The 17,678-nt window shown below is 35.2% G+C and overlaps 1 protein-coding gene and 1 pseudogene across 1 annotated transcript in view; both read right to left on the bottom strand.

The window, feature by feature from the left end:
• The window catches only part of LOC106867946 (uncharacterized), a 90,094-nt gene that overhangs the window by 44,992 nt on the left and 27,424 nt on the right, over window positions 1–17,678 (bottom strand). The window lies entirely within an intron of this gene.
• On the bottom strand, window positions 15,466–15,584 carry LOC128250196 (5S ribosomal RNA; annotated as a pseudogene).

Genomic DNA, 17,678 nt, shown 5'->3' with positions numbered 1-17,678 from the left:
AACCTCAAGACAAGAAAGAATACAACGGTCGGCCAACTTCAATTTATATTATATATATATATATATATATATATATATATATATATATATATATATATATATATATATATATATATATATATATATATATATATATATACACATACATGCATACATACACACGCACATACATACATACATACATACATACATACATACATACATGAGGGTTCTGAATGTAATTAAAAAGTCAGCATGAGTTTTTAATTAAGTGAACATAGATCATTTAAATTGCGTATGTCAGAAGAGTAACTCTTTCTCTACAGTAACTTTTGCTCCTGTTCTTCAAAAGCAGTAGCTACGTGCATTCATTGAAATCTTGAAGTAGGCGCGTAGGCTGCCCAACACCTATTGAAGGCTACAGATTCTTTATGGAAATGCATCATTGCAAAGATCAATGTCCATACATGGGTGAGGAGGTTTATAGAAAAGAAAACCAGCATTCAAGACAAAGACATAGTGAGTGACGAATTGCAGCCGCTAACACGAATCACTAGTGATTGGGCGAATTGATTCGCGCGGAAAGACAAGACATAATCAATCAGTTTATTCCACAACTAGACTGTGGTAACAGTGCATTCCAGAAAATGGCGGGGGACTTTGGACATCGGCATGTGTGTGCCAAATGGATACCTCAGCAGTTGACACCCGGTTTGAAGGAGAGTAGTGTGGAAGGCAGCTCTCTTCTACAAGAAGCGTTTGAAACTAATTAAGGCACGATTTTCTTCGATCTGGTGACAAGGGATAAAACGTGGGCGTATCTTTATGAACCGGAAAGGTAGGCTCAGTTCATGGATGAAACTACACCTCCTAGATCTTAGAAGTTCAAGAGGCAATGGCCAACACAGAAGGTTATTCTGCGTGTTGTGTTCTTGAGCAAGACACTTTATTTCACGTTGCTCCAGTTCACTCAGCTGTAGAAATGAGTTGTGACGTCACAGGTGCCAAGCTGTATCGACCTTTGCCTTTCCTTTGGATAACACTGGTGGCGTGGAGAGAGGAAGCCTGTATGCATGGGCGACTGCTGGTCTTCCATAAACAACCTCGCACGGACTTGTGCCTGGGAGGGTAACTTCCTAGGTGCAATCCCATGGACAGTCATGACCGAAGGGGCTCTCAGCATCTCTCTCTCTCTCTCTCTCTCTCTCTCTATATATATATATATATATATATATATATATATATATATATATATATATTCTCTCTCTCTCTCTCTCTCTCTCTCTCTCTCTCTCTCTCTATATATATATATATATATATATATATATATATATATATATATATATATATATATATTATTGTGTCTGGGGAGAGGCATTCCCTTTTAGTGCCTTATTTAACACTCATTTACTTATTTATGTTTTCTAAAATTTTCGTTGAATCTTACAACATTCCAATAGTCGTTGACTCTGTCCGTTGTCAGAGCTACGTTCTTTTTGTTTGTTTGTTTGAGCGCATGTGTAGGTCAGTGTGCATGTGTATACACATATGTATGTATGTATGTATGTATGTATGTATGTATGTATGTATGTATGTATGTATGTATGTATGCATGCATGTATGTATGCATGTATGTATGTGTGTATGCATGTATGCGTCTGTATGTGAATGCATATATATATATGTATGCGTGTGTGCATGCTTGTATGTATATATGTATGTATGTATGTATTCTGCATATTCATGTGTTTGTGTGTTCTGTTTGTACGTTTGTATGTGTGTGTATGTACCTGCATGTGTGTGTATATTTATTTGTATGTGTATCTTTGTCTCCTTGTGTGTGCGTTTGAGTGTGTCTATGTCTATGGGTTTGTATAACTATGTATGTGCACCTATTATTTATGGATGTGTGTCTCCATATGTGTCATTGTGTGTGTGTGTGTGTGTGTGTGTGAAGTGTGCATGTATGTATATGTGTTTCAGTCTTTATTTGTGTATGCATGCATATATGTGTATGTGTGTGCTTGTCTGTCCGTATTACCTATGTATCTGTTTACTTACCTATTACCTATTACCTATCTATCTGTTTACTTACATATCCATTTACCAACACACACGCGCCCGCGCGCGCGCACAAACACACACACACACATACATACATACATACATACATACATAACAGCCTACTAACAACTTTACGTGTGTATATGTAGACTGTGGGTATTGGGGTGTGATTTGTGAGTGGATTTAGTAGACGGAAACAGAAAGACGCCTGTCGTTAACCAGCTAGAGGAGATGTCCTCTTGGGGTTAAAAAATCATAATAAAGTCCGTTCCAACGGACAGCCCATACCGGCCGCAGAATATATATATATATATATATATATATATATATATATATATATATATATATATATATATATATATATATATATATATATATATATATATATATATATATATATATATATATATATATATATATATATATATAATAATAAAAGAGTTACGACGCAAAAACGTGTATATTCAAATGAACATATTTATCTTCTTCAATATATATTTCAGTATAAAGAATTCATTAAGAGACTTAATAAATCAAAATTTCTTTACACATCTTCAGGAATAAATATAACATCAGAAAAACTACATTCGGTTTAAAAACATGAACTGTTTGTGTTTTTAAACCGAATGTAGTTTTTCTGATGTTATATTTATTCCTGAAGATGTGTAAAGAAATTTTGATTTATTAAGTCTCTTAATGAATTCTTTATACTGAAATATATATTGAAGAAGATAAATATGTTCATTTGAATATATACGTTTTTGCGTCGTAACTCTTTTATTATTATTAATATAACCAAAAGGATCGATTCTTGAAGAGTCTGCGTACCTTCACTGTCGTTTTTTTCTTCTATCTTGGTGATGATTTTTTGAGTTAGCTTACCAATTATTTTTGTTGGTAGTTAATTTATAATATATATATATATATATATATATATATATATATATATATATATATATATATATATATATATATATTCAGTGGCTGGTGTGGTAAGAAGTTGCTTTCCAACCACATGATTCCGAGTTTATTTCCACTGCGTGTCACCTTGTGCAAGTGTCTTCTACTATAGCCTTGGACCGAACAAAGCATTGGGAATGGAGTTGATAAATAGAAACTGAAAGAAGCTCTTCGTATATGTATGTGTGTGTGTCTTTCTATCTTTCTGTTTGTCACCCACCACCGCTCGACAACCGGTTTTTGTGCATTTACGTCCCCTTATTCTAGCTATTCAACCCAAGAGGCCGATAGAATAAGTACCAGGCTTAAAAAAAGTAAGTATTTGGGTCAATTTACTCGACTAAAATTCTTCAAGTCGGTGCCCCAGCATGGCCGCAGCCTAATCACTGAAAGAAGTGAAAGATAAGAGATAAAATATTCTAGGCCCACCTCTTTGTTTTCTTTTGCCATATTCGTTTTTCTTTGTCTCGTTTGTATTTAAACCAGTAACAGATTCTGATTATCATAGCTCATAATATTCCCGATGATTTGATATAAACGCCATTGAATATTAATTTAATTTAAATTATGTTTCTTAAATTCGTAATTATAAAATTTGTAATGTTTATTGCTAATGAAAGAACTGTTAAACGTAATTAAATTATGAGCAACTTGTGAAACATGCTTTTTTGCTCTTTATTCTGAACACACGCACGCACACACACACACACCCACACACACACGCGCGCACACACACACACACACACACACACACACGCACACACACATAAATACATACATGCATGCATACGTACTTACTTACCTGCATCCCTTGACCAAACTTGCATTCATGAGGCTGATTACATCGTAAAACTTGGAAGGTAGCTTCTTGAGCAACATTCCTTGTCTAATAACCTAGAATACATGCCCAAAGAAGTCACACGACTCTACCGCAATGTATTATCAGATGAATGGATGAGCCTATATGAGCAGAAAACTATGAATGGATATGTTAGTAGAAAGCTCCGAGATGATAGTAACATTGATCATCAAAGCAGTCTACCATGGACCAATAGCCGGATTATAGCCTCCCACTTTGAAGGGTATGCGTTTGCAGTCCAGGAACAGGAAGTATCAACCAAGTACCTGATGCACAAAAGGGATAGAGATGCAGGAAAAACAGTAAAATGTGACAACTGGTGCAGACTTTGTGGAGATAACACCGAAGATATCACCCAATCATAAGCAATTGCCCGAAAATGTCATCAAGGTATCATCTACCGATGAGACATGATGTGGCTGAGACACTCTATAATGAAATCCGTCGGAAGGATAACCCCGAGGACAAAGAAATAAGAACCCACAGTACGGAAGAAGCCATAGCCACTCATAATAAAAAGGAGTACTGGTGGAATGCCCCAGTGACGACCTCAATAAAATGTAAGCACAACAGACCTGATATAATGATTTGGGATACAGAAGAGAAACTGCACAGTTGTGGAAATTAGCTGCCCAGCGGATGTTAACATAAAGCTGAAGATCAGTGAAAAAGAGAATACCTACGCTGAACTATTGAGAAATCTGCAGTTACTCTATCCAGATTACAAGTTCAGGTTTATACCTGTAATTACTGGGGACTTGTAACACACTACCTGAATACTAATCTTGAGAAAGTAGGCTTCTCCAAACCAGGAAGGAGACAGCTAATTCGAAGACTACAGATCCAATCCATAACTGGTACTGTAAAAATCTGTAAAACTTTCCAGAAGTTTATCATTTAGATATATATGGGTATGTCTAGATATGCAACTATATGCATGAGAATACATACATAAAGCAAAACATACAAATTTGCACATATACATACATATATACATACATGCATACATACATACATACATACATACATGCATACATACATACACATACACATACATACAAATAAAAAATACCTAGTTGTTGATGTTGAAATTGCAACAAAAATATAGGTTGGAGGAAGTAATAATAGCGTCAAATAGCTGGAGAATAAAATTTATAATTATAATTAACTATAGTTACAAGAGAGGGCACACGAGGCGCCTACTTGTTATTATTATCAATTATTTAAATTTGCCGCTGATAATAACAAAAATATCTATATAAATATTCATTTGAATATTATTTACTCCTTGTATATATATATATAAATATATGTGTGTGTGTGTGTGCGTGTGTGTGTGTGTGTGTGTGTGTGTGTGTGTGTGTGTGTGTGTGTGTGTGTGTGTGTGTGTGTGTGACTGCGCGTGCATCGTCGGCGATTTTCTTTCTCTGTCTTCCCTTCTTTGGAATTTTCCTATATTTCTGACGAAGATCTCCGATCGAAACGTTAAATCCTCTTTCTTTTCTTTCCTTTCCTGAGCGTCCAATAACACTGTCCTTATTCCACGTCCTCGCGTTGTTTTTTTCGTGTTTTTTCAAGTTTTTTTTTTGCTTGTTCATGTTTAAATTAACTATATATATATACACATTCTTACACACACACACAAGATTAATAATCGGTAGAAGTTACAGAGTAAATCAAGGGACAAGAGTCACTTACGAATACTAGAGTCACTACGCTTTGCCAAAATTCAATACCCTTAAGAGATTGACAACGAAATTGTGCATAAAGCTCTCGATAAGAACTCAAGCTACTACTAACGTCAGTAACAGAATTATCAAGAGTAATATTTTATGCTAACATATTATTTGTGATGCTTTTCACCCCAGCAGGAAGCCCCTTTTAAACCCTATTAAAAATGCAAAGGCTACATGGTAGGACCTGCAGAAGAGAGTAAGATTAATGTCACCCACACCCTTTTTGTTATGGAGCCCCTTTAACTGCATCGTGTAACATTCACTACACTAACAGATTGTGAAAATGGAGCTTCAGCAAGATAAGTGCTCATATTTCGCAGTGAATAAAAGAGAAACTGTCAATCAGCTAAGAAATATAGATATCAAATACCTATCTGCCTTCCCATCGCTAATGATGAATGTTACAAATTCTCTGGAACTGAGAGAATATTTCATCATGTATAAATTTCTCGGCAACACGCAGAGACATTTGATATGGCAGTAGAAATTTTTGCACTTCGTTCACAATTTGAATCTTGTGCTTGAAAATTTCAGTGTACCATACAAAAGTGAGCTGAAAAATAAAACTCGTAAACCCAGATTCTCATAAAGTGGGTCCTCTTAAAGTGAGGTATTACTGTGTTCACACCCACATATACACATATATAGTGTATATAAATCACAGTATGTGCATGTATATTTACTAACGCATACATTTCCACAATTCTCAACCGATTTTCACCAAACGTTACACACACATTACTTATGTCCCAAGGATAGTCATGTACTATAACATTTCGCCAAGAGCTCCCGCGTAAAAACCGGGAAAAACAGTGGTTTACGAGGGTTTTTCTCTAATTCGTTGTATGTACGTATTTTTTTTTTTAATGTAGGGTCTTCCATGCATTTTAAACCTATATGGTCGTATATTATTGTTAGAAAATACTTTTTTAGTGGTTTTCACATTATTTCTTTATTATTTATTAATATGTTGTAATTGTGTATTATAACTTTCTATTTTTTTATATGTGTATTGGCGTGTATTTTGTGATTAAGTGTTTTGGTTAGAGAATATTATAAAAGTGAAAGACTTTTGTCTATTCATCTATTTTGACTCTTTTCTATACTTTTAAATCTATATGGTCGTATATTTGTATTATAGGATATTTTTTTTAGTTGTTTTCACATTTTTTTTTTTTTATTATTTGTCTGCCTTACAACGCAACATCTTTTCACTGCGAATTTGTAATGATTAAAAGCAGTATTCATGAACTGAAGTCAAACTCCTCATGTCTTCATTTTTCGTTACCTGAAGAGGGAAATTTTCAACGTCTTCCTTCAATTTCCTTACACCATTTATGTAGCTGTTTCTGACAGGAAATTTCGTTTTCCTGTAAAACAACTATATTTTGTAGTCATTATCCGTAATCGACTCCCAAAACACTTCAGTAGCTCTGCTTTGCATCGCTTACAGACTTATATGTTCTCTGATCATTAAAGTGCAACGACGTCCACAATAACCAGCCTTCAATTTGGTTTTCCATTCCTAAGTTAATCGGAAACATAGATTGCCGTGCTACTCATAAACCTTATCTGTAGTTCAATTATTGGTGAATAGAATACCATCAAAACAACTTAAACAGTCCAATGGACGGGTGCGTTTGCTAGTATGTATGTATATGTATATATATGTACATACATATACGTCTGTTGTTTTTTCGTGAATTTTCCTATATATATATATATATATATATATATATATATATATATATATATGTTCATATTGCATTTCTTAATAATTTGTAAATACAGTGTGTAATATTGGTTGTAACTTAACCATTTGTATTTATCCAATATATTACCGGGTAAAATTTAACACATTTCAAGACCAAATGCCAAGGAAAACTGACGATATGGGTCTTGTTTCATCAGGACAATACTTCAGCACACAAGTCCTTGATCTTTATGGCTGCTGTGAGTGACTGTGACTTTGCACTTATTGATCACCATTCTTATCCTCCTGATTTGGCCCTATCTGACTATCATTTGTTCCCCAACATGAAAAACTCACTTGGCTGAGAACCAGTATCGCAGTTATCTTGGCATCGTATCTGTTGTTGGTGACTCTTTTGACGAACATGATGAATTGCTCTTCACCAATGGGACCCAAACACTACCACAACAATGGAAGAACTGTGTGAACCACACGGGGATCTATGTTGAAAAATAAACGTCAGTTGGTTACATTTCATGAGAATATCTTGGTTAGCTTATGAACATTTCAACCGATACTTGTATTTTTTACCTATCAGTAACGGTTTACATCTGTGCGTATCTGCTCGTTTGAGAGCTCTATGATATGGATTGGTGCCTACGTTTGACTAAATAAGGATATCTCTCAAAAGGTTGGTGTCATCACTAATAAGTACAGTGTAAATAATACATATAAAACACACGGTTCTCAAAAGTCACCCGTAGTTGCGCGAGGAACTTGACTCTTGTGCACGGGAATTTTGACTTCTCTTCGTAATTTATCCGTATTAAGGATACTTCTAAGTATTAGTTGCCGGAAAAAATCGTTGGTTAACCAATATATATATATATATATATATATATATGCACATTACAGATCGCACATGCTCTGTGTATGTGTTTTGCTTGTTCGCTGTGTCGCGTCGTTTCAATAGACCGCTTTAGGGACAACTCCCTCATAATGCTAGATGTGAAAACATCTGAAAGTCATAGATAGGCGAAACAACTCGCCCTCAATCCCATTCAGGAGTGATGCTTACCGATATTGTGCCATTTTTGTGGATTACCAACATCATATATGACCCGATCAATAAGTATCCGGATTGTTGTCATAGTAACGAAGCTAAAGCACGCAGTCTGAAACTGCCGGGCACAGATTGACCTTGAACTCTGCTGTGCGTGCGCACTAACTTTTAACGTTATAGCTCACTTCCACTGTTTATAGCAGTGTTTGGAAGGAAGGTGTGTTGCGTTTGATCGTCGCATTGACTATGACCGAAAAAGTTGTTATGGTGATACCTGCTCAGAGGCCTACACAAAGTTGCCGAAAGTGTAAGAGCCGCACACAAGTGTACGAGTGGTTCAGACGTTTCCATGATGGCTAAAAAAAATGTCGATATTGACGAACGTTCTGGGAGAACATCTTGGAAACATCTGAACTACTCGTACACTTGTGTGTGGCTCATAAACTCCTCTCCATACAGTTTCTGAAACTTTGTGTAGGCCTCTGAGCAGGTATCACCATGACACAATAGTTTTTGATGGAAATAGCCGGAACCTCCGTCTTCAAGAACTCAGAACAACACTAACTGAGAGACAATATCTACCCTCACTTATAGACGATGGAAGTAAGCGTGCCAAGAAATTAGGCATTAAAACACTAAGGACAACAAAGCATAACACCACACCACATCTCAAAACACTACCGCATATATCAACTCACAACCCTAGAGACAATGAGGCATACAACATCATTGTACAAAATCTAGCTATGCTCTGTAGGGATCCAAAAATGAACAACATTCTGAAAGCACACATATTTTCATCAAATGCAAAAAGCAACACAAATCGCTGAAAAGACTTCTGACAAATGCGAAGCTTTACACAACAGCCATGAAAGCAATGATTAAAAAATGTGGACACTCACACTGTGGAATATGCCCCAATTTACAGGAAGGCTCGGAATTCTTATTCAAACAAGGAGAGAGGTTCACAATTAAAACCAACTTCAGTTGTGCTTCCGAGAATCTGGACATAACTATATAGGACAAACAAGTGTCGCACTTAGACGGAGAACCATACTACATAAGGAATAGATCTATTTCCTACAGTACAGATAGAGTTTTTGAGTGAACATATAGAGAGACGTGAAGGTAATATCCAACCGAACTTCAGCATTTTCCCCATCTGCCACTGCAAAGAAACAATATATCTATCGAAAAATACAGAACACATCTAAATATGAACGCATAACTCAGTATATATTTAAATTCATGTTCACATACCCATCACTATAAACATTTCATCTCACTACTTTAGCCTTTGAGTTTTTGTATATTTATTTATCCCCTCCCTAAAAGATGAAGAATTAATTCCTCTGTCCCAATAATAATCTCTCCTTAGATTTTTGTACTTTTCATTCATAAACATCCCTACACAACATGGACTAGAATCTTCGTAAGAAAATACGAAATTACAATAATTTCAATGTCATGATTAGCGAAAGTGAAGCTGGTTGACAAACACAATACTCTTTCACTTACAAAATATATATAGAGTATTAATATACTATTATAATAATTATTTATCGTGAACTTAACTATTTCTGATTCTAATATAGTATTAATATATAATTATGCGCATAACTCGAAATCCTGATGTGCTACAGCAATTCTGAGTTCAGATTTGGAATCAGCGTGCTCGATTTGGTTTAGTATATCACCGTATCTGGGTAGCAGACAATAAATCTTTCTTTGTTGCCCAGTGTAATAATTGGTACACTTAGTTTTGTGATTAAATGTCTGACAGTATGGGTAAGCTTGAATTTTCAGAAAAAGAAATCAACCATCTGACTTGCACATTACAAATACAATCTGTAAGTGGAACAGTAAAAATGTGCAAAACTTTTCTCAAGTTTGAAATGTGATATATATAAACACTACGGCTTCAAATGACAGTCGCTCCTCGATGGTATCACAATCGATAGATAACTAATCTCACAGATATTTATATCTGAAAGTGTAGATATGAAGAAGTAAAAGCCGTTATAAAGTAATCATTTCATACCGAAAAGACATTACTTTTTGAGTTGACAAATGATTAAGAAATAAAATATGAACAGATAGCAGAGCGTTGTTGAAGGCTATTTCTGACTTCGACTTTCACTAGGAACGCCGGTGTCCTGAAATCAGGAAAGATAATCTACACAAAGTTATCGAGGACTATAGATCAAATGCACATGATGTATAGCTGCAATCAATGAAACTGTCTACAAGAACAATCTTTGTAGAGAATAGACAGTCTTCAACAAGGTCGCTGATACCTTGGCGACCATCCTACCTTCATTGTATTCTACAGATCCCTTTCTAAACTCTAGAGGAATGAAGTCACATGAAACATGTCCAGTGCAATGGGACAAATTCGAATAAACAGTATAGTAACACAAAATATTGAGCCAAAGCACGCCAACATATCTATTGGCAAAAATAATGACCAAATAATTAATATTCATATTGATAAGGAAGGTACAAAATATTTCTTTTAAGATATATGTTGTGTTTGCGTTTTGTGTAATCGATTGAAAAAAAAGACATTTTAATAGAAATTGTATTTTGTATTTTCATCTAAAATATTGAGCAATTAAAGCCTCTACTTGCTTTAACAACGGACTCTCTCTCACCCTCTCTCTCTCTCTCTATCTCTCTCTCTCTCTCTCTCTCTCTCTCTCTCTCTCTCTGTCTCTATCTATTCATCTATCAGTCTGTCTATCTGTCCGTCCATCCGTCCGTCCGCTGCAAAACCAAGCGCACCAATTCTTTTATTCTTTTACTTGATTTAGTCATGAGTGCCGCCATTCTGGAGCACAAGCTTGAATAGTTTTAGTCGAACAAATCGACCCCAGAACTTATTATTTATAACCTAATGCTTATTCTATCGGACTCTATCACCGAACTGCTGACGTAAAGGGACGTAAACACACCTACATCGGTTGCCAAGCGGTGATGGGAGACAAACACACACACACACACACACACACACACACACACACACACACACACACACACGTATGTATATGTATATATAGATATACATATGGGTATTCAGGCCGTTTCCTTCTTCATAAGCTATTTTTGATTTAAGGTTTCCTTCGATTTTTATAATATGATTTTAAACCGCAATTTGTTACTGCATGCAACCGGTTATTGAAAAGACTGTTAGTTAAAAGGACCAATGAAACAAAACCATTTTCAAATGTGTATCTACCAAACTAATTGTATATTTATGCATATAACCTTAATTTTGTTCCATTCTAAACAAAACTGTCCGACGAACGGGTACGTGAAACTCTGAGTAACAGATTTTGTGATATTTTTGCTGCTTTTTAATAAAACATATTACTCAACCTCTGGTATTCGAGTACCAATTTTTTCACCTAGTTTCGCATTTATGTTCTTACTCTGGTGTAACCCACTTCTTCTTTAGAAAGTTTGAACGACTCTCCACAAGTAAGAAGAAGAAACAGCTGAAAGAAATGGAACTTTACCCATTGGATTTTTCTCTACAAAATATACCCATCTCGGCACAGAAGCAATACCACAAGAGTCTTATCGAAAAAACGGAGGAGTTTATTCGAAGAATGAGATGGAAAGACTTCTTCTTTGATACAAAGCAGAAATCTAACGGAAACAAATACGGACTTAAATCTTCCAAAATCCCACCACCTATTTCGGAATTGGAAGCCTTTGAAAAATACTTTTTCGGGCTTTTTAGAAAAATTAAATTCCGCAGATTCAGCAACCAACTCCCGAGAGACATGAAGGAATATATATGTGGTTCTGATATCTCCTTTTATTATTTTTTACTTTTATTTTTATACAACATAATAATAGACGGTTTTTGCTATACCTTGATTATAAACTTTTTCTCCTCTGAGCCCTTAACGTCCTAAGTTTCATAATGTACTTTAGGTTATTCTTATTGCAATAGTGGCAACATGAAATTCTTTCATCCTCTAGCTCTAATAAAATATTTGGGAAAAATTATATTACTATATCTTGTCTATTGAAAATTCATATTTCTGCAACTGAAGATAGCATTATATTTAAACTGGTGTAATGCTTGCATTTTTCAATTAAATGGAGCCGCTTGAAACGGTCGTATTGCACTAATACTTGGCATCCGGTTACTTATTTTAACAGGTTTAAAGCAATTAGAAATAAGAATAAAGCAAAATTTACACAATTTGATATTGTAGATTTCTATGCATCTCTTTCTAGAAAACTGCTAGATAAAGCCCTCACTTTCGCAAGCGATTTTACAGAGATTAGTGAACAAGATAAGGATATAATCCTCCGTACTAGAAATACCTTATTCTTCAGCAGGAACACAGAGTGAGTCAAGACAGCAGACACAGAGGGTTCTTTCGATGTGAGCATGGGGTCATATGATGGAGCAGGCATATGCGATCTCATTGGGCTATTCTTGCTTGACACGTTAGGAAAAGCTTTTCTTGGTGTATATGTCACTATTTTTAGCTAAGAATACCAATAGACCAGCGCAAGATCAATTATAAAAACATCCGATCTTAGCATAACAATAGATACCAACCTGACGGTTGCCAATTTCCTTGATGTATCTCTAGATTTACAAAAGAATATAGACAAATCCTATAGAAAGCCCTACGATAGACTTAGTTATATTAATGTAGGTTCCTGCCACACCCCTACAGTGTTTAAGAATTTAGTTAAGAATATTAGTAGAATTTCTAGCCTCTCTCCCAATATAAGCATATTTAATAATGCTGCCCCACTATATAACAATGCTCCGAAAGCTAGTGGATTTAAAGAGGAAATAGCTCACACACCTACTATTAGACTAGATATAAAGTAAAGAAAACATAGACACAGGAAAATTATCTGGTTCACACACCCTTATTCCTCCGAAGTGACCTTTAATATAGGTAAATATTTCTTGCCACTTATAGATAGACATTTTCCAATACATCACAAATATAGAAAACTCTTTTAATAGGCATAACCTAAAAATTAATTTTGGTTCCACTCCAAATTTTAAAAGTGTTGTCACACACAATGCAACACAACAACACGAAGCCAGCTGCTCCTGAAGGGATAAAGACTTATGCCCGCTAAATGGAGCCTGTATGATCGAGGCCATTATTTATGAAGCCACCGGAAATTCAACGAACGCTTATAATACAGGTGAGAGTCTACTCTATACTGTTTTCTCCCCCATCCTTCTCTATTCCCTTTCCTCCTTCACCGTTTCCTATCTGTCTCTCTCTCCTCTTTCTCTTTTTCTCTCTCTCCCTCTCGTTACTCACACGTGATCATCGTCCATCTATCTTTTCTTCACGTGACAATCTTTCGTTTACGGCACGAAGTTCTAAGGACTGAACGTCTTCTCTGTCTCTATCTTCTCTCTTTTCTCTTTTCAAAGAAAATATTTCTCCCAGTGTTCACTGTCTTCCTCTTGTTCTGGTCTAACAAGCCTCCATGTTCGCTTTCCTTCAGTTTTCTTGTATGTCTCCGCTGTCCTGTTTTTGTTCCAAACTTTGACTGTCCATAAATCCCAAATTCTATTGAAGCAACTGTCTTCGAAGACTCATATTGTCGTTGAATGCCCGAAATGAGGAGTAGATAGACAGCCGACAACTGATGAAGGGTCGTTTTCCGTGTTACTTGTCCTTCCATTCTTTCTCTCGTTGTTTGTGTATTTAACTCGTTTGTTTTCGTATTTAATGTTGTTTACACATGTTTACACAGTTGGTGACGTCCTGTACCCACGTATGTATATATGTATGCATATATATATATATATATATATGTGTGTGTGTGTATATATATATATATATATATATATATATATATATATATATATATATATATATATATATATATGTGTGTGTGTGTGTGTGTGTGTGTGTGTTATTTACATTATTATAACACAAACATACATACATATATATACGACGGGTTTCTTTCAGTTTCCGCCTACCAAATTTACTCACAAGGCTTTGGTCGGCCCGAGTCTATAGTAGAAGATACTTGCAGAAAATTCCACGTAGTGGTACTGAACTCGGAACCATGTGGCTGGGAAGCAAGCCTCTTACCACACAGCCACGCCTGTATGTATGTATGTATGTATGTATGTATGTATGTATGTATGTGTGTATATATTCTTTTATTCTTTTACTTGTTTCAGTCATTTTGACTGCGGCCATGCTGGAGCACCGCGTTTAGCCGAACAAATCCCCCAGGACTTATTCTTTGTAAGCTTAGTTACTTATTCTATCGGTGTCTTTTGCCGAACCGCTAAGTTACGATTGCGACGTCAATACCAGAAGTTGACTTTGAAAAATTCTTTTAAAGAAGTGAATGATATATCTAAAGCAATATTATTTATTTCTAATAAAGAAATAAAATGATGACCCTATTATGTATCCAAGATCAAATTGTTCATGCATCTCACATATGGAACCAACTCGCATAGTCGCTTTCGCGTGAAAAGCGAATACACACACATAGAAGTCTATTTAATATATATATATATCGTTCAGAGATTTAACACATATATATATATATATATATATATATATATTTACTCGCATATATATATATATATATATATATATATATATATATATATATATATATATATATATATATATATATATATTTATATATATATATATATATATACTCTTTTACTTGTTTCAGTCATTTGACTGTGGCCATGCTGGAGCACCGCCTTTAGTAGAGCAAATCGACCTCAGGACTTATTCCTTGTAAGCCTAGTACTTATTCTATCGGTCTGTTTTGCCGAACCGCTAAGTTACGGGGACGTAAACACACCAGCATCGGTTATCAAGCGATGTTGGGGAGACAAACACAGACACACAAACACACACACACACGCAGACACACACACACATATATATATATGAGGGGCTTCTTTCAGTTTCCGTTTACCAAATCCACTCACAAGGCTTTGGTCGGCCCGAGGCTATAGTAGAAGACACTCGCCCAAGGTACCACGCAGTGGGACTGAACCCGGAACCCTGTTGTTCGTAAGCAACCTACTTACCATATAGCCTCTCCTACGCCTATAGAAATGGAATGCTTACAGCATCTAGGTTTCCCAAGCGGTCACACATCTAAGTACTTACTAGGCTCGATGTTGCCTAACTTCGGTGATCGGACAAGAACCGGTGCTTTCAACGTGATATGGCCGTACGTCAATTTGCAAGTAAGTTTCAACTTTATATTTCTGACGCGACTCTATCTTTCTGTCTGTCTATCTATCTATCTATCTATCTATCTATCTATCTATCTATCTATCTATCTATCTATCAATCCATCTATCTTTCTTTCTTTCTTCTTACCTATCTCCCCATCCCGTTCTGCTTCCTTCTGTTGTTCTTACTTCTCCCCTTTACTGCTATACATATCTCTCTCTTACTCTTCCTCCCTGTCTCTCGTCGCTCACCTTTGTTCCACTTCCTCCCTTTTCCTCCCTCTACCACTCCTCTTTGCTCACATGTGACCTGTGGTCACTTCTTCCTTTCTCACCCCAGCCAGCATAAAGGGAAGACGAAACACCTATTTCTTCGTTCAGCTTCGTCATATCACTGCGTTCAATATCTCATCGTGTTTGGCCCTAAGGCCTTTTAATGTTGTTTTCACTGTCTAATTTTTCCTCTCTTGGTTTGTGTTTGCTACCTTGTTTAGTGGGTTAATCCATTACTCAGGAAGAACTACTCTAAGAGTGCGTCCTGCATTATCTTCGAAACGCCTAGTTTAGAATAGAGGCAGCTGATGAAGGAATAATTCCATAAGTAGCTTGTCTGTTTTCCTATGTGTTCGTTCTGTTGTCTGTAAACAAAGTCCGTTTTTTTTATTCCCCGTTCACTTTTCTGACGTCCTGTACCCGGATATGCATCTATATATACATGTAGATGTAGGTATGAACATATATGTATGTATACATGCATATGCTCATATGTCATTTGTATTATATATATATATATATATATATATATATATATATATATATATATATATATATATATATATATATATATATATATGTATGTATATATATGTATATTATTTTATTTAAAAGAGTTAGTTCCAACTCTGTCTGCTTTTTATGTTTTATTTATATTCTTGTAAAATTAATGTGGGATATAGAATATGGAATATATAATATATAATATAAAAATGGATGGCACAATGAAATGAAGTATTGAATGTCTTATTGAATATATGGAATATGTCTTATTGAATATATGAAATATTGAGTGTTCAATATAAAGAATTAACTACAGTCTGTCAGATTTAGGCCATGATGAATACCACAAGGTATTGAAAATACGTATTCGCCTTTATATATTTAATTCTTTATATTGAATACTCAATATTTCATATATTCAATAAGACATATTCCATATATTCAATAATACATTCAATACTTCATTTCATTGTACCATCCATTTTTATATTGTATACTATATATTCCATATTCTATATCCCACATTAATTTTACAAGAATATAAATAGAACATAAAAAACAGACAGAGCTGGAACTCTTTTAAATAAAATAATATATTCCTCTATACACGATCATACAAAACCCCTTTTTTTGTATTTATTTTTACTCACATATATATATGTATATATATATATATATATATTAAAAATAGGCAAAGCCGGTTTATGGGATTACCTTACGCTTCCTGTTCATAAAGGGTTTAGCTTTATAGCGTATCGTCAGATCCCAAAGACCTGTTGGCCCATAACCTCTTACAAGCACACACACATACGCACGCACACACACCTACGCACGCGCGCGCGCGCACACACACACACAAACACACACATATGTATATACGTATGTATATACATATATACGGCAATTTTCTGGCTATTCGGGTTATATCTTTTAGCTCTTATTTCTAGCAATTGTAGGTGTTATTTTGCACTCTTATTTATGTATTTTACCTTTTTGGTTTTTAATTGCCTTAACCACCTTTATTATAACGTATTTAATATATCATAACATTAATTTATCGTTATAATATCCTATTGTATATTTATATACGCTCAAACCGCTTTGGATTTTAGCGCTCACTGTTCGACGGTTATTTTCACTCATAAGTAATTTGTGGATTCCCCTGAAGAGAAACGAAATCTTATTGGTTAAATTTCGAAATCATATAACAGGGTCTTATCAAATTACTTCATTCAGTGAGTTTTATCTCACTGGAGAAAGATGTGACTTGCTGTTCGTAGGCCCTTTGAACATCTCATGAGGATGGTGATTTTGTGTGG

This window comes from Octopus bimaculoides, chromosome 19 (assembly GCF_046866305.1).
Source record: "Octopus bimaculoides isolate indiv1 chromosome 19, ASM4686630v1, whole genome shotgun sequence".
In the NCBI taxonomy this organism is placed as follows: Eukaryota; Metazoa; Mollusca; class Cephalopoda; order Octopoda; family Octopodidae; genus Octopus; species Octopus bimaculoides.
Note: the sequence above shows the minus strand (reverse complement) of the source record. Positions and strands in the feature narration are given on the sequence as shown.